At 39.3% G+C, this 24,944-nt stretch overlaps 1 long non-coding RNA gene across 1 annotated transcript; it reads right to left on the reverse strand.

Annotated features, from left to right (window-relative positions):
- Nucleotides 1-9,934: 9,934 nt before the first annotated feature.
- LOC311433107 lies at nucleotides 9,935-17,810 on the reverse strand. The gene is made up of 4 exons (XR_014690572.1): nucleotides 17,663-17,810; nucleotides 15,411-15,525; nucleotides 14,874-15,076; nucleotides 9,935-10,281 (listed from the first exon to the last, which is right to left on the reverse strand). It is a non-coding gene; the product is annotated as an uncharacterized lncRNA (long non-coding RNA).
- Nucleotides 17,811-24,944: the final 7,134 nt, after the last annotated feature.

Below are 24,944 nucleotides of genomic sequence, written 5' to 3' on the forward strand. Positions count from 1 at the left end.
TGTTGTGAGCGGGAAGTCACCATTTAAATGAGTGATCTAGAGGCCTTTGGGCTTGTGAAGCCATGCAAATGGTTGTGTGGGTGGATTTCCTCCTCAGGCTTGCTCACACAGTTTATGAACTTGGTGAAATATGTTTGTTGATTTGGAGGTATTCAGCAGAATTTCCCCACACCATGGTAAATGTAGAGGACAGTGTTGTGGGCTCAATTCCCTCTTATAAATCATTACCACGAGTGGGAGCTGGCCCTGGAAAGACATTAGAATTGGTCTTTTTCATGTGTTGTCTGGGGGCTGTGACCTGATTTTCCTCAGGAGCTTTGTTCAGTGAATAACCTCAAGTGGGGGCTGGTGTTCAATAGGACTGCATGTGTACTTGCCTACATCCAGCTCCTGTGTTCAGCCCTCTGCCGGACCGAAGTCCCAGGCATGCCTGGGCTTTCTCACTGCACTCGTTGCTCTTGCAGAAGAAATCCTATATAAATTGCTCTCTTTTATTTTGATGTGGCCTTTAACGTGCAACATGTGGCTCTTTTAATGACCATTTCTAGCAAAAGGTTAATTTGGCTGGGGGTGGGGAGAATAGATGCTTTAAATCTACCTGTGCTTCCTGTGTCTGGCCTGTGCCCAGCTGTGCATGGAAGTCAGAGATTTTCCACAACACCTATGGCTCAAACAGTGGGATTATATTTTCAATTTTCTATTTAAAAAGGCTAAAAAAAAATAAACAAATTTCTGTTGTTTTAACCCAGGTAGGTCATTCGCTTTACTCCATTTGTAGGTATTGGTTCATCATTGTGGTGTATTGTTTTGGGTTCCAGAGGTGGGTAATCAGCAATACAGTATTGCAGAGATTTAGTTCCAGGTCACAGACAAGTAATGAAAAAACAGCAGTCACTGAGGATTTGATTTACACACTGCAATGACTGTGTGATAGCCCCTTTTGTGAGAAGGAAAGTCTCCCTCTGGAGACCACATTCTAACCAGTAGCAAACATTCAAGCTCCCTGGTGCTTCAGATGTCAATTATACCAAAGCCTCTTATTGTATAATGCAGGTCTGTTATAATAATAATGTCTGGAACAGCAATAATAATGTGAATGAATTTCCAAACAGTGGAGATGGGAGGGGGAGACTGATCAATACCGCACTAATGATGGCCTTGTCTTTCACTGAAATAATTGTGATAGGGTTTATAGCACTTCCTTCCTACTCCATGCTGTGCAGCAGTGTTGGTTTACTACCTGCTGTTATTGCTTTTGTATAAAAAGGTGTTAAAAAGAAACGTCTGTCAAGTTTTAAGGCTGCAAGTCTTTTTTAATGCAGTGGGGTTGTTCTAGTCAAGATGGTCTGAGGATATGAGAGATGCAAGGTTTACAAGGAGAAATGAAATCTTTTATTAGACAAGCTGATACAGTTGCGGGGGGGGGGGGGGGGGGGGGGGAGGAAGAAGCCTTTGGGCTCAGAAATCAGTAGTAGGGTCCCCCATTTTTATAGGGAATTACTCATTCTTTATCACAAAGATGCCATTTAAAGGCCAGATTTTCCAAGTGATCTCATCCTGCTTTTTTGGACGTAGAAAGGTTACTGCTTTGAGAGAGTGTGAGCACTTGAACACATAAGAGTTCAAAGGAAAAGCTCTCTTGCACGCTAACTGTGTTTTCCATTTATGTGACCCTGTTCCTTTTCTGATAGTCACGTGGGGTTTTCTCTGTTATTCCATCAAATGTATTTCTCTGTTATTCCACCAAATGCACACTGAGACCCATTGGAAGAAATATCCATTGAATCTTCTGATTCAAAAAGAGATGATTTCTTTGTTTAAGAGTGTCATGTTTTTGCCTCAATATTTGTATTCACTCAATGGGAAGCTATATCCTCACAATGTGTTTCTGAATTTTGGCGGAGAAAGTAGGAAGGTAACGACATATTGGAAGTTATTTGTTTGTTATATAATAAGTCCTAACATCTTCTGCAGTGTCTCAGAGTTACTTTATTTCTCAGTATGCTGGAATGATGGATTCCATACATTTTGTTTTGCGAAGTGAGAGAAATTGAAAGAAATCATAGCCCGAGTCTAATGATAAAAATCCCCTCTGTTGAAGCTCTTCATTACAGCACTTTTCAGAACAGAAAAGACGAACTGCTTTTGCAGTGGCACAGGTCCAATCTCAAAGTAGAATCAATTGCTTTGCCAATGCTGAACACAAAGGATGTTCATTGTTTGCAAACTGAATTTTTCTTAGTGCGTGCAAAACTGATGATCAGATTTTTTTATTTTTTTTTTTCTTCAGAGAAACCCCTGCAGTGAAAAAACTGCAGCTGATTCTGTAGTTCCCATCCTGGTTTGCAGGAAGGCTTCTTGCTTCACAGTATGATTTCTTCATAATAGCTGCATGACAACAGCATGCCAATGTTTTGAAAAAGCAACAGCCAATGTTATAATGCAGTTGCTTATGTTAGTGAATCTCTGTTGGTTTTTTATTTTTCCGTGAGAAAATAAATTTGCCTTTGTGATTTTACTCTCCTGAGGTTCACCTTGCTATATATAACAAACCTGTATCTACATCTGTCTCTTTATGTATATAAGGTTTGGCAGGTGTCAAGGGACCTTCCTGGGCTGTCCCTTCCTGTCACAAGTACTGCATTGTATCATGCTTGGCATCAACCAATGAAGTTCTATATGAAAAATAATAAAAGGCTTCCCACCTCCCCCCTTTCATTTTTTTCCCATGCAAAACATGCCTCAGAAACACTTCAGATGTGACCTTTTTTTCTGTTATCTAAACATACTTCTGGCTGATTCCTGTGCCAACACTGTTTTTACATTCTTCTTTCCTTCCCTCTTATTCTTCTTCCTTGGTATATTTGTTGAGAGTAATCACATCCCTTTGCATGTCTTTTGATGCTAAGCCAGAATCCAACAACACAAATTCATTACGGGGTGGCAAAATCTCACCCAGGTATTAGTGGGAGATATATCCCACGTATCCCCTGGGAGATGCTCCCCAGGTATCCCTTGGGAGATATAAGATAGGGAATCTACCTGGACTCATCCTGACTGTGACTGCAGTATTTTGTGCCTTCAGGGCTGGTTTCCTAGAGGAAGCTGATGATGCTAATGTTGTAAAGTATTTATTTATTGACTGTATCAACTGCAGAGGATTCCCTGATGCAGAAAGCTCCTCTGTGCCAGAGCTTGGGCTGTACATGTTCCATGGGAAACATTCCCGCTTGCTGACAAAAAAGTGAAAGTAATCTAGATGCTTCATTAACAGTATGTATCAAAGCTGAATCAATTGGTTATTTGGGTCTCACTGTATGTCTCTTTATGCAACAGCTCCCAGTTGGCTGCAGTTTCCTCAAAAGTCTTTGCAGCTTAATGACATGTTGTAAATTACTGTGGTTTGTGGAGGTGTTCAATATTGGAAATTCAAGTTGTGCTGCCTGTTTGTTATTGGTCACATGTGGCACAGTTTTTCTTCCCTTACTGAGCTTAGTACATCAGGATTTTCTATTGAATCCTCAAGTTACTTCAAGAAAGTTATTTGAAAACTTTCTGCCAAGTATGCAGGGTTAAAGATTCACTTACCCTTGTGCTTTAACACTGATTTAACATAACCACAGAGACAGTGGTAGAAAGCTTAAGAAGGCTGTGTATATAGTAGCCCTGATTTGTTTTTGAGTCCTGCAGAAACATGTTTGCAGTATTCCTGAGCAATCATGTCAGTGTATTAGCATAAAATCTCACTAATTTGTCATTTGCTGATATGCATCTCAAAATGACACAGGTCTCATCTGAGAACCTTTGCTAAACATTTAACAAACTGCTGTGGTGAAAATTTTTTCCTACATGTATATGCTGCGTATTTTCCAATATAGAGTACAATAGGATGAATGTTCATTTGTCCTCTTGGTAAGATGCTATATGGCACCAGTTATGACTTTTTCTCAGATAAAAGAAATGGCATGCATTTTGTGAAGCATTCTACTTTACTTCTATTTTTTTTTTTCCTGCTTGTTCACTAATTGGCAGCACTGAGTAATTTGTAATCTGCCTTCCCACTGAACCAGTGAGTGTTCTCTGTGTGTATGCATGTGTTTATTAAGTCTTAGGATTCGTCTATGTTGTAACTAAAATGAAAAGAAACAACTACATTTTAATTCATAATATTTTGATTGAGGTCTGTTTGTAGACCCTAGTTTTGATGTAATTTAAGCTGATAAAAGAATTGTCATTAAGTTACACTGAAATGGCTCTGAAATCTGTGTCTTATGCTAACTACTGCTGAAATGCTAAGGGTGTGATTTACAACTGATTTAATTGGATTGGTTCCATTTACCATCTAAACAAGCCCTTAAATGTTGGAGTGTTTACCACCTGTTGTGACTCTTACCTTGCAGAGATCTTTGTTCACAGGCAGGAGGGCATGCACTGTAATAAGAGAGGAAAAAAGAGTGCTATAAATGTGCATCTCAGTCTGTGCATGCTTTTAAGCTTGCCTCTGGAAAAATGTGAAGTTTTTTTCTAAAACTTACAATAAATTTCTTTAGTATATTGATGATGATGATTTTTGCCAAACTTCTGACAAGTGATAAATTTTCTGCTTATCAGTTGGGATAGTTAATGTGGGAAAAGTTTTCTTCATTGTAGTTACTCTAGTATATCATGTTAGCTCCTCTTATGCTGCTGTTGTGTAAGTCTAGGTCTTATAAAAGTTTTTGAACAGCAAGTCTGATAAAACAACAGAAAAATATGAATGTCTTTAAAATTTAATTACGATGTTGTTTTTTGGAGCTGAGGCTTTAAAACAGTCAGTAGGAAATATACGTTTAAGACAGAATGGTCTACACTGGAGAAACCCTGCGAGATATTTTGATGTTACCTGGATGAACTGTTGACACAACATGGTCTCCCTACTCCCCTCATAGTCTTCCCTGAAAATGTAAGGGGCCAAGCCTTCCTTCAATGATTTTCTGAAATGGTTCTGTGTTAACTTCTCCACTGGGGAAGGGATGGTAATAAGAGTTTGAAAAGAAAAGTTTTGACGGGACCCTTGTTGAAGATCAAGGACTGCTAGGAGGAGATGGAATCTAACTAAAAACATCCTTGCCAACAGGCTGGCTAACTTGGTGAGGAGAGCTAAAAGCTAGGAACAACACGGAAGGTAGATAACGACCCAATAGTCAAGTGAAGAAGTGGTGATCTGGGCTGGTAAGCAAAGGGTGCAAGATGATGTGGATGAGACAGCCCTGCTGAAACCAATAAAACAGTGTTAAAGGAAGCCCACCCCAAGTGTATGCACACAAATAAGAAAGTGCCTGCAGTACGGCATAATGGGAAAACCACTGGCACCTTTATATCAAACAAACAAAAAAAATTGTACAACTCTGTGCTTCTCTGAAGTGTCTCTACAGTAATGCACAAAGCCAGGAAAATGAACAGAAAGAATTACAGGTCTGCATCCATTTACAGGTTAATGATCTCTTTGGAACCATAAAGGCAGGATAACTCACACAAGTGCTATGGCTGGATTAAAGGCTTTTTAGGAAGGATGGTTGGGGACAGCAAGGAGGGAGAGTTGTTGTTTCCTTATATGTGGGAGAACAGCAAGAACGTATGGAGCTATGCCTAGGAATGGACAAAGGATCTCCTGACTTAAATATACAAAGGAAGAATATAAGAAGTGGAAGCAGGTACATGTGACCCAGGGGGAATGTAGACACACTGGCCAAGCATGCAAGGATGGGTTTGGGAAAGCTAAATCCTGCCCATTGTTGAATCTGGTAAGGCATGTGAGGGACAAAAAGAAGAGCTTGTATGTGTACATCAGCTGCAAAAGGAAGACTAAGGAAAATATTTTCCTTTTCTAAGGGAAGGTCCTGTGTAGCCACCTTTTCTGCTTTGTTTAATTTAACTAATTTTCACATAGTTCAGCTGAAATTTTAGCATCCTGAAGTAGATTATGATTTTTAAGTATTTGATTATTACAGAATATTATAAGCATGTATCTTAACCTCTGCAGGGTCCTAAATATATTTTGCAATGACTTGTTTGTCAGGGAGAGTCCAAAACAAGAGATACAGACAAAAAACATGAACCTAAGTCTAAAATAAGATAGGACTCACTTGTTTAACCTTGTTGTTATAAATTTTACATTCACAATTCTGCATTAATAATATGAGAGGGGAGGGGGAAAGAGAAAGAGAGAGGGGAAAAAAAAGTATGTTTTGACTTTTGAGGGAAGTTGGGTTTGACTTCAATTTTCTTTGACCACCAGCTTGTGTTTTCCACTACATCAATGTTTATTTACTAAAACTAAAGATAAAAAAGTATTCTGGGTTTAAACTGGGATAGTTCAGGCCATCAAAAGGCCAACAGATTGGGGAAATACATTCAAAGAAATAACCACCCAAAAGCAGGAAGTCACCCTCCTATCACAGAATCACAGAGTTGTAGAGGTTGGAAGGGACCTCAAAAGATCATTGGGTTCAACACCCCTGCCAAAGCAGGTTCCCTAGAGCAGGTTGCCCAGGTAGGCGTCCAGACGGGCCTTGAATATCTCCAGAGAAGGAGACCCAGCAACCACCCTGGGCAGCCCGTCCCAGTGCTCTGTCACCCTCACTGTGAAGAAGTTCTTTTGCATGTTGGTGTGGAACTTCCTGTGCTCCATTTTGTGGCCATTGACCCTTGTCCTATCCCCACAGACCACTGAAAAGAGGTTGGCCAAATCCCACCATCTCCAACACTTGAGATATTTGTAAACATTGATAAGATCCTCTCTCAGTCTTCTCTTTCCCTTCAAGGGATGTTTACCCCTACTTATACCAGCTATTTCCTTCCTCTTTGACCCCAGGTAACCCATTACTTTGACGCTTCTTGTCCTTTTCAGTGTTCCACAATGCCCTGTCTCTATTCCATGGTTTAACTTAAATATTACCAGTCCATTGGGCTCACTGTTTCCTGCTAGCCCAGCAATCACAATTAGAATGTCCCACATCAGTCTGGTTCAGGCAGAAAGCCCTACTGGGACATGAGCTCAGTGGCAAAATAATAATCTAAAATAATAATAATAAAATAAAATCTAAGTTTCAATAGGATTTTCTCTGTGCCTTGTTGGTTTCTTGAGATACTGAGAAATTGAATGCCTTTAGGCACCAAATTCTGGCATCTTATTCATTCAGTTTTCCACTATTTTTTTTTTCTTGTCAATTTTCCCCACTGTTTAGACCCAAATTCCTGTGATATATAAGATGCTATAATCTAGAAACCACTTTTTCATGATTTCCCAGAGTTTATCAGAATTAAAGATCTCTCTGCTTACAGATTGTGGGGATCATTAGTGTTCAGCTCTCAGCCACCTTCTCATTTCACCCAGCTTAATGATGTAAAAATAGAACACATTATTTGGGTGGAGGTCTATGTTGCTCCTATGCAGCCATCATTGAACATTTCGAGTTGCTTCATACATTGGCTTTCATAGCATTCTTCTTTAATGGCTTCAGCATCTCTGTTTTCAACCTTTAGTGAATTCAAAATGCTGGATTAAATTAGTAAATGAGTCTCTAAGACCCGTGTGTTTGTTGACTTTCATGTGCTCCCTCTCATTAAGGCTATTTATTGTCTTCCTTTGCTACTCAGAAGTGTTCTAATTCATCTCTAAGGTGAAGAGTAACCTAGAATGTATCTACCCACCTTGTACACATTCTCTGTTCTCCCAGTCTAGCTCTTCTCTCCTTTTCCATTTTTTTTCTAACCCAGGGAGTATATATATACCTAATGTGTGCGTGTATATATATATAATATATATATTATGTATATATGTGTGTATATATATACATATATATGTATGTATACATTATATATATATACATTATGTATATATACCTATGTATATATTTTCATTTACAATTTATTTACATTTCTGTTTTATTGTTCTATATTGTCAATATCTGACAGCCTCTTTGAAATGGTTCTTTTTTCCCCAGAAGTGACCTTAAGCATTTCAAAAAATCAGGCACAGATTTTAGGATGCCAAATGGAGTTTTTAGCTGGATTCCCAATTTGTGTCTTCAAGTAAGCATGAAATTCTCTGCCTAGGTGGGTACCTGTCTTATACGTGGAGCTTGCCAAAGCATTCATAGTATTATTCAGCATTCTCATTTTCTCGCTGGTCAACAACCTTAAGCAACAAACAAATTCAACTTATAAATACATCATTAATTCAACTGAAAGACAGCAGGCCCAAATCCTCTTCGTTCTCAGCACATTTACATTTTGTATTGTATACAAATTAATTACTTCCCTAAACTTTAGGGGAGGAAGATCACATTATGTTTGTGATGTAGTAGTGTGTGTGTGTGCTGCTGGCTTGCAGTATTGTCTAGGGTGCTCAAAGCAGTGTGCTCCTTCTATAAGAGAACATGTTCTTATTTGCATGTTTTTAGAAGTTTTAATATTAGATCGAATATTATGCCTGACAGTATTGTCTCTATTTGTAGAGACAACATGAATCTAGCAAACACCAGAGTTCCTGGACTGTTCTCATTGCTGCTGGCTTCCTGCTACAGCAAAAGCCCTGTCTCAACAGACTCCCTTTACCATGAGTTCTCTACAGCCATATAGAAATGAACATATAAATTTTGCGAAGACTTTACTGTCATAGCTCAAGCTCTAGATTTGAGCCAAAAAAAACACCTCTGCCTATCAAGGTAATAATCTCCTAACTTAACCAGGAAGAGTTGTTTTTTTTTTTTTTTTTTTTCCTCCCCTATTTCTAGAAACTAAAAGTGACTTATTTCATGTAGGGTGGCTAGGACCTCAGCTTCTAAAAGTTATATTGTGGGGGCCACACCCTCTGACTGAATTCAAGTTAAATCTGTATCTCTTCCTGGATTAGGTTTTGATACAGTAAATCATGTAGTTGGAAGTCACAGACAGTCATCTCATCTCAGAGCCTCAGGTATAGTGCATAGGTATTAGGATACTGGAGGTAGGCACTATGATAAAAGAAATCTTAGTGCTAAAGCTCACTGAAATAAAGGATCTTTTGTTGTTGTTGTAGTAGGCTTCTGATAGCAATTATATTTTGGACACCTACCACGTTATGGCAGATTAATCCACTATTTTTCTTTTTGTTGGGAGGAGCAGTGAACAGAATTGAAATCAAATACTGCAACTCTCAATACTACTGATGACCCTGGAGACAGAAAACCACAATTATGGTATGGCATAGGTAGTTAAGTAAACTTGTTCTTTCCCCAGGCATCTTACTCAAATCCCTCTCGGCTTTTAGTTCTCCTCTACAGGAAGCTTGTAAACACTTCATCAGAGATTGTGCTGCAGAGAATCTCTTTCAAATTAAGTCTGATTTCTCTAAGCTAAATTCTGCTTCCAATATTCTTTTGGATACAGGACAATTAATTGCAGTAATGATAAAATCAAGGGAAGTTACATACAGAATGGGAATACGATACAAACGGGAATAATGAATGGTAATAAGATACGAGTATTACTGCAAATATTGGGGGAAATAATTGCCTGGAATATGTAGTCAAAGCTCTCGTGGACTAGAATCTATCTTGAGCAACATACTAAACTTTCCTAAATCTGTTTTAAATCCACACATTTTGAAATTGCAGGAGGATTTGAATGTTCATGCTATCTTTGTAATTTACTTGATTGTAACTGACACTCCTCAGAAACAAAACAAAACATGTTATATCCCTCCAAAAACTTCTCCCTTTCACAGAACACTTGTAATTCTATTGTTGTTGAAACTAATCATTATTTACAAAATCAACTTACATGAATGAGGCATGTGAATGGAAAACTGACTTACTGGGATCTAATATATAGAGAATGTTTTTAAAGACATATTATTTGTCTTCTGCCTTTTTTCCTCTGTTAAAAAAAAAAATAGAAAAAAATACTCATATAAAATTTATTTCAAAAGCTGAATAGAAATAAGATAACAAAAATAACCATGGCATGGTTCTATTTGCTTGTCTCATAGCATCATTACCTGAATTTTAGTAAACATTTACCCAGTGCTGAAAGTATCTTAAATACACAGACCAAACACAAATCTAATAAATATACAGGAAAAATTGCATTATCCAAGGTATAACTATAGTTTGTGATTTTAATACCATGTTAAAAGGAACAGGTGAAAAACTGCCTCTTCAGATGTCTGTATGGCTGGCGGTGATTTTTCTGTTGATATCTCCTGCAAAAGCTGTCGCTGCATTGACATGTCACAGAGGAACAAGGGTACATGAGGTCCTGCAAAGAGAAGGTTTTTTTTTTTTTTTTCTCTTTTTTTTTTCTTTCTTCTTTTTTTCTCTCTCTTTTTTTTTTTTTTTTTTTTTTTTTTTTTTTTTTTTTTTTCTGCAAGCTATCTTCTACCAAGTCTTCGCTATGGTTGTTGATTTGGGTTGATGGTGTTGAAAACCTCAGAAAAATCTTTCCCATGGCTCCACTTTTTTCACTTTTTTCCTTTTTTCCTTCTACCTTCAAATCCAACCAAATCACTCATGTCACTATCTGGAGAGAGGACTTATAGTTAAACAATGTCTCAGGCTGGAATTTGGCATATTAGACTCCCATCCAATTGCATATGGACTAAAATGAAGAACTGCCTTAATACGAGGTGGTCTTTGGGCTTCCAAAGGTCTACAAAACAAACCCAAACTGATTGTTGAATCTACTGAAATTTTGGGTGATAAGGCTCTAGATTTTCTTAATGTTGCTCTTACAGGAGGTAGTTGTGGCTGGGTAAAGAAATACTATTCCTTCAGTAGTACTTTTACTTTTAAATAATTACTTTTAGTAATTTTTATTACTTTTAGTAATTTTTTAAATTACTTTAAAATAATCTGCTTCTCTATGGAAGCTGACAATCGCTTAATCTTGCACTTTTTTTGTTTGTTTGTTTGTTTGTTTTTTACTTGGGCAAAAGAAGGAAACTGTCCCAGTTGTATTAATGCATTCCTGATGATTTTGATGGAAGATCTAAATGTATAAAGAACACAAGATCCTGCCTACTAGCACCCAAAAGGATAAAATTTCACACTCATTACTCCAGGGAATCAGGGAAATAAAAATCACTAAGAGCATGCTCCTGAAGTTAGGAAGAAATAAAAGAAAAGCTGTGGGTAAACTGAGAGCCATGTGTTGGAACAGGCCTTCCCATCTTCTCATACAGGGAGGCATTCTGTTTCTGCATACACTGTAACAGGAGAGCCAAGTAGTGCTTCCTAGCTTGCCTCATCAGATTGCCATGTTGGTGGCTTTCAATCTGATTGTTAATTATTCTTTTTTATTGCATGTTTTTATATTAGACACTTAGCTCTTCTTTGTAATTAGATGTAGCGATTATAGTATCTTTTTATATTACACTGGAGTGTTCCTTTAATGCAGACATCAAATGAAACAAAACACATAAAGCACAAAAAAAGGGATCACAACAATAATGCTTGGGTCCGAAGGAGTGAAGAAGTGGGAAAAAGTGAGTTGCAGTTATTGTTTTTGGCTCCAGCAACCCTGTTCATTTTTTTTTTTTTTTTAATTCTTCTCCAAATTATGTTTATTCATTTATTACAATTCACTGAATGAATTAACTATAAAACCAATCCAGATTTTTAAAGACAGACATTCTGTGTTGTATTTAAATACAACTTTTTTCTTGTTGTTCAGTTGCTGGGAAACATTTTTCTTTTTAGCATAAATTTTTCCTTGAGGAAAGGGTTATGTGGGGTGAGAAGAGAATACTCGGAGTGGAAGAAGATGAAGTAGAGTATCTAACAACACAGAGCAGATCCATGCTGTTCTTTCATGGCAGCCTTCACACAGTGAACAGCAGTCTAACAGCTTCACTTTATCTAAGGAACAACACGTATTCCACAAGTACCATTGAACATGGCTGCATCTAGGAGTTTGAGAACAGAATTACCATGTCCCTGATAAAAATCATTAGCTGAGGAATTATTCTGAAAAAAGGCCATCTTCGGGGGTGGTTGGTGTGGGGGGTAGGGTTAGTGTACCATATACTATAGGATTTAATTCCAAGAAATACTGAAGTTTGAATGAGATCTCTTATTTTACATTATTTAAACAAAAGAAAACCCTGATTTGATTCCCTCAGTTGCTTCCAGAAGTGCAAATCAGGAGTAAATTATGGAGTGCCTCCAGAGGAAGGTCAGCAAAGGAAATAAATTCTCTACTTTGTTGGAGATCTGGTTGGAGGAGTACAACCATCCTTTGTAAGAGCTGTGTTTGAAAATGCACAAAAGATAAGATACAGCAGACATTAAAACAAGACATTTTGATCTCAGGCATACACCCTGCAATTCTACTTCTTAATTCCTGGCTAGTCACACTGCTGGAATCTTATTCATCCATTGAGTAAAATATATGTTTGTCTTGAAATTTATGTAAATAAGGTAAACGTTTAAGATTTAGATCTGGAATAATGATGTTAACACCATTGTCCCTTCAATAAACATCAAGGTTAGTTTTGCTATGTATGTTCTATGCCACATAGACATGACATAGAGACGATGTGGTATTCTGCTTGTATTTGAAACAACATTTAGAGAGGGTAGCTACTACTGCCATTACGTGTGTTTGAAAGTAAGCCCCGTTTCATCAATGGGAATGTGTCAGAATTTTGTAATAAAGCATGCTGTGCAATATATTTAAACACAGTCCAAATTAATTAAAGTGTAGTGGACGTGAAAGATACATGCTCAATGTGACATTTCAAATAGGGAGAAAATATGATAATGAGCTATTTCCATGTGTTGCCATCCTTCTGGTTAAATAATACTTCTGTTTTCAATGAAGCCACTGAGCAATAACATTCATTTTTGGAGTTCCACAGTGGTTAAAGCTGATTGTATACAGGCTGTAATCATTATTCTAATTCTGCCCAGGAAACCCTCTCTCCCCACCATGGAGAAATTTGGAATAAAATGTCTCGTTCCAGGAAAAAGAATTTCCAAATAATCCTGGGCACCAGATCAAAATATGAGCTCCAAATCCCTTCCTTTTTCTTAACAAGAATCAGCACTTTGAAAAATGCTGCTTTGCAAGGAAATAATTGCATTAGTCAGCCTCTTGGCACTGGTGTGGACTGGAGCCTTCTCTTAAAATGAGGCCCAACCTCACCCTGTAGTGCATCCAAATCCCCCAAAGATGCAAATAGCCCCAAGACCCTTCTTTAACAAGGCTGTTTTTTCACTGCTGGAATTCCCATAGCTCTGCTGCTGCAAACAGCTATTTTCTCACAGGCAGAAACATATAGTATGGGACAACAGGAGAGAGAGGCATCTGGAGAGATAGCCTGTCCACACTGATGCTTGAGGTAACCTCAGGTAAGCCATTACTTAGGTGCTGAAGAGTAGAGGCCAAAAAAAGAAGTGAGAAATAAGGGATGAATATTTTCATCCTGTCCTTTGCTTACACAGGATGTGATCATCAGATATCACATTCAGCTCTGCCTTTGATGCCTTTGGCAAACCATACAGTCAATTATTACGTATTTGTCATTTGCTAGGTATGTTCTTCAGGTTTTAGTGCTTAGGATCACGATGGCATTAATGCTTAGGATATACACCCTATCCTGACAAGTGCTAGGAAAATGTCTCTTCAACATTCTATATGACTGCTTTGATTGCTCCAGGCTGGAGAGATCTTCAATTTACTCCAGGGAGTAAAGCCACGTGCCTTTTACTTGAGTGATTTTTAGAACCAAGACAAAATTTTCATTTTTATTAAGCACCCAATTTTCTAATTTTCAACAGTGAAACGGTTGTACATCACTGGCAAAGGATGAAAGGCAAGCAGGGCCCATTATTGGAAATCAGAATGTAATGCTGGAGTGTTGGTTTGCAGGAACAGAAACAAGCCTTGCCTAGCACCAAGATCTTAAACCATCCAAGGAACCATTCAAGCTGCATGACACCGCTGACTTCAGTGCTGAAGTACTTTTCCTGTTTGTGCCTTATGTTGTCCTTATGTTGATCTAGCTCATCCTTTTGAGCTCTCCATCCCATCACCAACATAACTATTTCTTTCATAGCTGCCCTTCAATTAGATAAATAATGAATACCTGTTTTAAGTAACATAGTAGAGCCCATACTGGAAACTATTAAGATTAGTGTGGAACAATATGGGACACATCTCTTTTGTTAACAGACTACTAAGAAAGGGATCTACTTCCTCAAGTTTAGGCTGCTGGAAGAGTAATTTATTTTTCCTGATAGCTTTATGCACAATTTTGTACACTGGCACTACTGAATCTATTGAATATATAGGAACTGAGTACTAGTGAGGTTAATGAACAGGACAGGTAGCGAGGTACCCAACCCATCTCTGCAGATGCTCTTTGTTAGCAGTATGTTTCAGGTGCTCAGGGTTACTTACTCTGTGCACCAATATCCTACCAGTTGTTAGTTGTTCCTCTTCAATTAAATAACCAGTAGCAAGTGCTCTTGTGTTAACTGCCATTAACCTAACGGGAAAACACTATGCAGATGTAGCTTTCAGTCATGAATTTGAATACAACCAAGTAAAGAATGCATCATTAACCTGTTCATGTTAAAACTAAGCACAGGAATGCGCATGCGTCAGTAGGAAATCATATAAAACTAACTGTGCCTATCAGAGCTTGCCAGAATCCTCAGCACCTGGTAAAATGATGGATGGAGCCAGACTCCATCCACGTGTGGTAGGTACAGCTTTACCCCTGTGTTGCAGAAAGCACTGGGGCACAGGAGAGAGAAAACTTTCAAAAGCACCAATGCAGATTAATTGCAACCCTTTTATAGGCTTTTATGTGACTGTGGGAATGAGAAATGTAGTGGATAGTTTACCTTGTTGCCTTGGCGAGGTTCTACAGAAATGCAAAGGCAACATAGGAATACAGACTGTGTACTCTCTGCTGTAAGCAGGTCATGCTGGTGTTTCTTCATTCAGGTTTTGCCCTTCTGTCTCTGGAATATTTAAGCTTTGAGGTCTCGGTGTACCATGAGGTGTCTGAACAAAGAGAATCTTCCTCTGCCTAGGAGGTGGTAGTCTGAAAGATATAAAGTTCAGAGCTAGAAGATATTTTGTGTTTGTGTGTGTTTGGGAGGAAACGATGGGAGAATAAACCAGTAACAAAGCCACTGTCTTCAAACACTGGAGAAACAGTAAGTTGGGAAGAATTTAGAAGCGAACAGTGACATTACACCTGTTGTGTGGGGGATGTTTATAGCTTAGTACTGATCAGATTTTTTTTTACTGAAATGTTTTTTTCCTAGGGGAGATTGTGCTCTAATCTTAACAGAGATTGGGTTTTGTGCAAAAGAGACCGTCATTCTAATAGTCAGTGTGCAAAGCGTGAGAAGGGCATGTGTCTATCTATGTACCTGTCCATCCCAGGCTCTTCCTGCTTCCCAGTACCTGGTGCATAAATCTGAGATTTAAGTGTTACAGTCTTCCCCTTTGCCAGCTTCAGACATTGGTAATTCAGTCCAGCATCTCCTAGGTTAGAGACCTAATGAATGGGAGATTCACTTTCTTAGCCTGAACAAGGAGAGTTGTTCCTCTGGCTTTCCTAGTCCAGAAATCTCTGTTCTTCACTAAATGGAGAATATGAAAAAATTGCAAAGATGATAAATCTGTTTTGGGGTATAAGGAAAACCAGACTTGTTTGTGATCAATGCAGTTATCACTGGCAGAGGGATGGTGGGAGTTGATTGTCTGAACAGCAAGGAGAGCAGATAGTGGGCTGGAAGGCAAAAACAAGAAACCCATTTGATACAGTGAAGGAGGAAGAGCTGTCAGAACGATGCATGGAGGGACTAGTGTGCAAGAGTAAAAAGAAATAGTTGGGCAGCAACACCATCAGTAGATTGGTGGGAAGCATGTAAGTGGCAACTTTACAGATCAATAACTTGGACAAATTAGAGAAACTGATCCAAGATAGGTTTAAACAGAAATGGCCAAGCTCTTTTGCCTCATGCTCCCAGACTGTAAGAACGGTACCGGACTGAGTATGCCCTGTGAGAGCCCAGGGGGCAGTCACTGATTAAAACCTGCACATAACAGAGAAAAGGACTAAGGCTGGGTTTGGAAAAGGGAGAGCTGAGGAAGGGTGCAAGAGGATCAGTTTATCTAGAGCATTTGGCACACAGGGTAGCTTAGAGAGACCATTGCAAATGCATAAAAGGAGAGAGGTTGCAACAAAGTAAATCTAGTCTGGAAGGGAATGGAAAGGAATTAGCACATGACCCCTGGTAAATAAGGGAGTGGGAGGACATGATATCCAGTGATCAAGCAGCAAGGAGACAGAAGGAGGGGGATTGCCTTTCTAATTACGGGTATCTGTAACTTTCCTGAGATATAATGGGCAAAGGATGACTAACAAATGGCTGAGTCACGGAAACCGTGTGACTGAAAGTCTAAATTCAGCTGCTGAGGAGCCTGAATACTCACATGAACCTTGGAAATTTTCCTCTAATGCTGATCTGGTGCAGGTGATCCTAATCTGCCTATAGCCAAAAATATTCCAACTGCTGTTTGGAAACATGCAGCTTGGTAAATAGGTCAATATTCATGCTGGCAGGCCAGTTCATTACCCAATTCACCCATTCCTAGTAACAAAGGACACTTTTGGACAACTAAACAATTGTTTGTCCATTTTCTACCCATAGGGGCATTTGCACGGAAATTTAATCAAATGCTCTTTGAGCCTTCACTTTAACAATTTGGGGAATGATTTTGCTTAGAACAGGAATAATGGTTTGCCACTCTTTTTAACTCTATTACTACCACTCACCATCTACTACTTGCAGAGCTTTCAAATACTTGATGCTTCAGGAAATAAGGGGAATATGTGCCCTCCCTTTCAACTATTGAAAGCCTTTGTTTCATGCATCATTAATGCTGACCTAAAATGGTACTGCAACCAAAAGAAGTGACCCCTGCCTTCCCCTCCCCTTCTTCTGTGACGTGGTTTGGGGAACTGATGTAGGTTAAAGTTTTCTTTTCCTTGACACCAGCTGATTAACCAGGTACCATCACTGCTGTCAGGTATTTCAGGCAGTATCTTTATGGAAAAGATATAAAGGTAAAATCTCCCCTGCTCCCCAAGAGTGGGGTAGTAAGTTTTCCTGATAGCAATTACTGAAGAACTGCAGGCTGATAGAAACTGGGATTAATGTTCCTCCCCAGCTGAGCTGCAGTTTCCTGTGTGTTCACTGGAAACATTTGGACAGCAGTGGGCTTTTGTGGATAGTGTGGATTAATGGAGTTTGCCTTTTTCTGACTTGGTGATCTGTATCTTATGTGAGGCTGGTGAGTCGACCCACTTCTCCCTTACCTTTTTATCATGGGGAAATGGCAATAAAGCAGACAAGCTGGCTACTGAGGACAAATCTAGAATAGACAGGTTTTTAGCCTCAGGCCTCAGACATTAGTCACATGCAAATCAGTGACAAATCAGTGCCTAGGAAATCACCAACTGAAAATATTTGTTAAAAGTACACAACAAATCCTTCTCTGTATAAAGAAACAGATCTAACGTCCCTGTCCAGCATCACTTTTCAGAGCAGTAACTGGACTTTTTTTGCAAAGTTCATGGAAGTTCTACATTGGGAGAAGGAAAGCAAGGTGTTACCTGACTCCTAATTCCTCCTCATTGGTCTTCCATCCCTTCTTTTTTTGCCAGAGGGTCTCAGCAGCTGATGCTTTTATGAAACAGCTCAGAGAAGGTGGTCTTGTTTTAGTTTCTTTGTGGAAAGTTTCACTGTCACAATTCCCTGGATGGTACACAGTACTCTGAGCTTCTTTCTGCCTGCACAATAGCTAGTTTTAAACATTTGTGTTTAATCAAGAGTGAAGTAAATGTCAGAGATTCAATGTTCTAGATCAGCAGTTTCCAACACTGATACATCTTAATCAAGCAATTAGGTGCCTTTTTTTTTTTTTTTTAATGTTATTGTTTGGTGTTTTCCACATTGGAGAAGGGAACAGATTTGCTGCTTTGCTCTGATGACTGCTAGCAGCAGTGTTTGTTGTTAACAGAGACATTTACACCTAACCACCAGTTGGCAGGTGTTAACACTTTGTTACTTGCTATTCCCACATGCTGAGGATTGTGGGAAAGCTGTCAAGCTCTCTTGTCTTGTGTAACGCTTCTGTTTTACAATAACAACAACAACAACAAGAAGCCCCGAACAAGTGCAGAAGCTCTGCAGGAATGCAGTGCTAGCAAGGGAAACAACAGGATGGATTCTGATGCCTCCTGGCTTCGAGCAGAGGTAGTATGGGCTTTGTGGAAAGTTTGAGACATTTCCTTATCTTGTTTGGAAGTGGGCAGATAGATGTTGACTTATTTATTTTGTTATAAGGTCTGATCTCTAGAAGAAGAAACTCAGTGTCCCGTGTTTGCCCCAACAGTTCTAGTCTGCCTCTGATGTTTTTGCATTCTTTTGTATTCAGGAAAAATTTCTGTTTATAAATACAACGTATAGTGAGAGAATAGCGTGAAAAGAGGATAGCAATGTTTTGATTTATCCCACTCTGGCAAGTGGGAAAGGAGAATTTCTACCAGTGCAGCCATTTTGCAGAGTGCAGATGTGTTCAGAACCAAAAAGACCTGCTATGAACTATAGCAGATATATACCTAAAATACTTATTTGTCTTTTTTACTTTCTGTCATCCATATACTTGCGTATTCTGAGCCTTTGCAACCACAAGGTCATGGTTTGATGGTCAGGTGATCCAAGCAATTGAGTTATTACTGTTGAAGTGAGGTTTGATTGATTTTTTCATTTGCATGGAAACAGAAAATTAAAGGAGGAGTGGGAGGTACAAGGCAGCTGCAGCCGCGTACAAAGGGATCAGTATCTATGAAACTGAGTAGAGAAATTGGGCCAAAAAGTTACCATGACTTACATCAGTTTATATGGCTGATTTTAATAGGGCTTCACTGGCTAATTGTACCCCTTCAGATTAAGTCATTATTTCCTTAATCTGCAGAATTATGCCCTCAGTGAGGAGGACTGCCTCAGAAGAAAGGGACATGAGAAAAGGAGTGATGGGGACTGTGCATGTGGGCTATGGTTGGGCTGCCTTTCGAGCATAGTTCCAAGTTTGGATTCTGTCTCCAATTCAATTCATATCTATACAAACACTAGCTCTGGACCACCTATACGAAGTGGTGGGAAAAACTCACACAATGAATAAAATGGATTTAGGATAGGGTATTTCTTGAGATACACCCATGTTGGCTTGAATTCATCAATGCCTATCCTGTCAACCTGAAGCAATGTGCCCTGACAGATGGATTGGCCAAGGTTTTTTCCTGAAAAGGCTCCTACTGTATGACATGAGGGGGATTTGGAGGTAGTTGAGCAGCATGTTGCTAGCAATATGGATGTATAGTCATGCTGTAGTGGCCTGCCCCATGTCTGTGTTATGCAAGCTAGTGTTGACATAGCCTTGAAGTCTGTGAAGTTAAGTTGCTTTTCATTCTGGAAGACATGCTGGAGATTAGCCAAAAGTTAGGGTCTTAATGAAGAAATCACTGGAAGAAATCCCCTGGGCTGTTTTGCAGAATGGCAGGGTGGAATCTGAGTGGTCTATTCAGACTTCACAGGTCTGTGAACAACTGCAGTAAGCAGTTTATTTTATGGAGTTAGCCTTATTTTCTTGACATGAAAATCATCCCTGTACCTGTGCATCACTTTAAAAAGCCTACATGTTTGCAGAGCCACCTCCTGCAAGCTGGTTCTGAAATATCTGCCTGCTAAACTTGGGTATGTGGGGGAGGTACTGGCTTGCATACATCTGCATGATGTACTTCAGACTTCTCTTAAGAAATTATTTGCCCTTGTTTGGCCACAGGAACCAAGTCAGAGGAGTCAGTAATATTGACATAATCAATACATGGAAGAAATATTTGCAAACATGTTGTGTGTAGGCATGATCCTGAATTTGTTCTTGTGCATATTCAGTGATTTTTGTGTATTTTGAAAACCTTAGGCACTAAAATCATGTAGCTTAGGGAAGCCCAAGTGAAAGTGAGAAGAGAGAAAACTGGTCATTTCATGAATGGGACTCAGAAATTGGGTTTGGCTTCTGCCATGCACCCTCCATTGACTTAATTTGTTTGAGCACTGCTAGTTTTTTGTAAGTAGCAGCATGATTTCTAGGTCTTGAAAAACATGCATTTTTTGAGGTGCTCAGGTGAAAAAATAAGTGGTTTAATGTTAGCAGGCAATAAAAATGTCCCTTCATAAGACTGGAAGTCCTTCCTTCCATCTGAAGGTCAGGAATGGCTGTGAACACAGACTCATCCACTGCAGCAATAAGTAAAGTAGGTTATCCTGTGTCCATAATGGCTTATGCCATTTCACTTTGCAGTGCAACAGATTTGGAAAAATCATAGAATCATTAAGGTTGGAATAGACCTCCAAGATCATCTGGTCCAGCTACCCTACTACCAATGCCACCCACTAAACCATGTCTCTAAGCACCATATCCAACCTTTCCTTGAACACCCCCAAGGACAGTGACACCTCCACCTCCCTGGGCACCATGTTCCAATGCCTGACTGCTCTTTCTGAGAAGAAATGTCTCCTAATTTCCAACCTGAACCTCCCCTGGCACAATTTGAGACCATTCTCTCTAGTCCTATCACTGGTTATCTGTGAGAAGAGGCCGACCCCCAGCTTCCCACAATCTCCTTTCAGGTACTTGTAGAGAGCAGTAAGGTCTCCCCTGAGCCTCGTCTTCTCCAGACTAAACAACCCCAGTTCTCTCAGCCACCTCTCACAGGACTTGTGTTCCAGGCCCTTCACCAGCTTTGTAGCCCTTCTCTAAATGCTAGCAGTCCTCTGTGTCTTCCTTTGTTGAAGGACAAGATCTCTCTGAACTGTGGCAGCAGCTTTGGTGTGATCATATCTTATCCACAGCTGCTTTTTTCTACCTGTACTGTAGAGGAGCCTGGAGGTCTACAGTGAGACCTTGGATATCCCTGCTTTGGCTGTAGGCATACACAGGTCGGTTCCTCCTTAAGGGACTGTCTATATGGAATGCTGATCCTGCAGACACAAGACCTATCAAATAAGCTACTTGCTTATATGAGTATCTGAAGGACTGGAGCTCGGCTTTGTGAGTTTTAGTGCCATCAGTACCCTAGTTTAAGTAGAGTCCTCAGTATTTTGCAAGAGGATTCATGTTTAATTTGGATTATTTGATCTCCATAAATTAAACAAGGAAGGAAAGATTTCCTGAATTCCTGCCATGATTTCTGTTCCTTTTCTTTTTCTCTTCTTTATAAGATTCACTTTTCTCTCTCTCTCTCTTTTTTTTTTTTTTTTTTTTTCCCACCCCACCCAGGCTCAAACAGTGCCGGGAAATTCTGTACTTACCCAGCTGTACTATAGGAGGAAAGCCAAGTTGTTGTGTTTTTTTTTTCCATGCATCAAAACATAACAGCTCAAAATGACTTATTAACTCGCTGAGTTTCCCAGAGAGAAGACGTATCAGATACTTTACTTATATGCCCTTTGTACTTAGCTAGAAGGCCAAATAGAGGTTAGGACGAGTGGATACACATGACTTCATTATCCAGGTCCTCGAGGATTTCCTATTAGTTAAGTCAGAGATTCTTTCTTTCTTTCTCTCTCTCCTTCTTTCTCTCTCTCCTTCTTTCCTTCTCTCCTTCTTTCCTTCTCTCCTTCTTTCCTTCTCTCCTTCTTTCCTTCTCTCCTTCTTTCCTTCTCTCCTTCTTTCCTTCTCTCCTTCTTTCCTTCTCTCCTTCTTTCCTTCTCTCCTTCTTTCCTTCCTTCTTTCCTCCCTCCTTCCCTTCTTCCCTTCTTTCTTCCTTTCTTTTTTCTTTTCTTTTTTTTTTTCTTCAAGAAAAAATTATTAACATAGGTAAAGTAAAAGAGGTTAATTTATTTTGATTGAAGTCCACCCCTTCACTCAAACAGTGAATCCTGTGGACTGAAGTGCCATCATTTGTTCCTTACATGGCTCTCTTGCCTGAAAAAAAATACAGTGATCACCTTAAATAGCTCACATCAAAATGGTTCATTATTTGGAAATATGTATTATGGAATGGTTTTATAGATCAACTTGCGTATTAGCAATGGGATACAGTAAACATTTCCTTGTATGTATATATCCACTACTTCTGTGTTGATGATGAAATTGGGCTAATGCATATTGCACAGATCAGTGTGACTTTTTTTCTTGCTGCTAATAAATGAAGTCCTAAAACACTAGAGTTCTGTCAGTTAGTACTGTCTTGCTGTGCTAGCAATAGAAAAAATGTTTGTTTGGACTGGCAAGGAACACTTATTTAATTTACTGCACTTTTTGCTGGGTTCATTATATGTTCTGGGCTGTGACAAATGATTACATAGTATATTATCCTTCAGTGTTCCCTTACATGAACATTCGCACCCAAATCAGAAGTGTGGTGAAACCTCTATCAGCAAAACCACTGTGACTTAGAACTAAATGTTATCTGTGGCTAGAGTTCCCAAAATGTCCCAGGTATTTTCATGCAACAAGAAATGTTGCACCAAAATAGAACCCTGCATGAGAAAGCCTCTAGGCTGCAATAATATTTCCTCAGCCGTGCCCACTGTTAGGTCCTTCCTGGCAGAGCTGGACTACATCCACAGGTCATGTTGACTTTGTCTAGATGGATGGGGTTTCAGCAGCTGTCCTCTGATGCTTTCAGGAAGTCAGGTTGGGAGCTACTAGGTGAAACAGCCCTGTAAGATCAGGAAATTTGTGCCTGAAAGAATAGTACCCAGCAATAAGCATCATGTTCATATCCATGTCTGTGTATCCCAGAGTACTCCATAGGAAGAAACCTGAAACCTGAAATTTGTGTCATCAAAGCTCCCTTCCTCTCCTGACCCTTAGGGAGCACCAGCTGATGGGGTAAGATAGCTCCTGTGTTATTGCCCAAGTGATCGTGGGGGTCCCCTGCTGTGATAAGATCCATGTCCACCCTTGCTAACTCTGGTGGCAAAAAAGCTGTCCTCCCTAAAGCAGTTTTCAACACTGTAGGTTTCAGGAAATCATCAGAGAAGAAGCAATAGGAAAGGGGTCTGGATATTTCCCAAATAAGCAAATGAGCAATACCTGCTTAACATACAATAATGACTAAGAATTCTCTCACTTTTCCTTGGGTTTGTTTTCATCTTGCCTGCAATTCACTGCCAGACTGGTGGAGCTTGGAGCTGATGAGAGGCTTTTCATGGAAAATGTTTTCAAGCAGGTAGTCTGAACTCTAGGATTCAGGGAGTCAACAAATGGTCTTATCTCATCAAAAGCTCACAACAAATGTTTTAAGGACAATATGTGGAGCTGTAATGCTGTTCCTTCAGTTTGATTTGGTGCCAATTAATTATCTGGATTTTGAATAGTTTGGTCCTGGTTGGCAAACGGCAACTAATTGGCAACTAATACAGACAGCAGAAAGTGAATAGCAACTTTGATTTTTTTATTATTATTTTTTATTTTAAACTTGGGAACTTAAAATTCCAATCTTGCTGCATTAGACTAAGTAATGAAAAATGATCCAGCTGTTCTTTGCGTTCAGGATTTTGATGGGTTTTCTTCCTTTGTTTTTTAGAGATCAGTTGTGGAACTACTTAACTGTTAGGTAACAGCATCTTACTTGTAGTTATTTGGACAGTTATTTGGATTTTCCTTGCTATCCTATTTAAACTGGACTCCTTCCACCTCATCGTGTTAAATATCAAGATCACCAGGAGTCAAACCAGTTGGCCTTCTTTGGAAATTGGATATCTAGTGGTTCTGGTGAACTATTAGCACTTTAGACTCCCTGTTCTCTTTCACTGAGTGTTCTGGAGACAGCTGAACACAGAGAAATTTTGTTTGAAAGTAGTAGAACAAATCAACATTGCTGTGGTTTGTTTTCTTTTTTGTTTGTTTTGTTTTGTTTTTTAAACAAGAGCTTTATTTGCTATGATGTGCGGTGAACTTTTCTCAGCTTCCTCCATTTGCTTGAAGAGGCAGTCCTCTTAATATTCCTGAGGGAGAACTGATGGAAGACTTGTTTGTTTGTTTGTTTGTTTGTTTTTTTTTTCCCCTTTTCAAAAGTAAAATTTGTGTTATATTTTTTCCTAGTAATTTTTAGGCATGAGCTCTCTCTGAAATGTAGATGATCTTCATCATGGTGTTTTAATAAAGACCTGTAGTCCATGTGCAGCAGTGAGTTGCCTGTCCTCACTTCACATTCAGTGTGTGGAAGAACAGGAATGCTGAGTTTGGGAACACTGAATCCACAACATTCATCCCTAGAGCAATGGGACCCTTGCCCAGTTTGGGATGCTGATAGTATACAAGTGAGCATTTCAGAGCCCTGCTTGTGACCTTCTGCTTATGTTGTGGTTTCTGGATGCCCAATCCAGAAACCACATGTACATGTAGCATGTACTATTTAGGAAAACAGTAAATGCTACATCCATCAACTTGTGCCTGAGCAGCTCCAGGGTCTGATCTGGATGTTGGGTAAACTCATGCTTACATGCAACATGGTATTGTCCCAGTCCTCAAGGAAGCATGGACCTTCAATGCTCAGATTCTTCTGGTTTAATGGAGATGAAAATAACATGTGTGCTTCCAGCCTTTTCCACAGGACTTGTAATTTCAAAATTGTTCCTTTTGCTGTTGTTTTCAGTGAAGCTGTTTGAGGATTTCCAATGTTACTAATATTTTTAATCTAAGCATTTTTAACTTAAAAAGTAGTCAGCTCTCATAAAGCTAGAGCCAGGTGTCTGATGAAGGTCATGACAAAGTGACAAGTGCTTTGTTAACTAGCCTGTTATTAGTGATTGCACCAGGTCCATAGAAATGTACCTGGCCATATGACAGCACAGTAGCTGTTTTGATCTTCATTTTCTCCC

The sequence above is a fragment of the Aythya ferina genome, assembly GCF_964211825.1.
Source record: "Aythya ferina genome assembly, chromosome: 2".
In the NCBI taxonomy this organism is placed as follows: domain Eukaryota; kingdom Metazoa; phylum Chordata; class Aves; order Anseriformes; family Anatidae; genus Aythya; species Aythya ferina.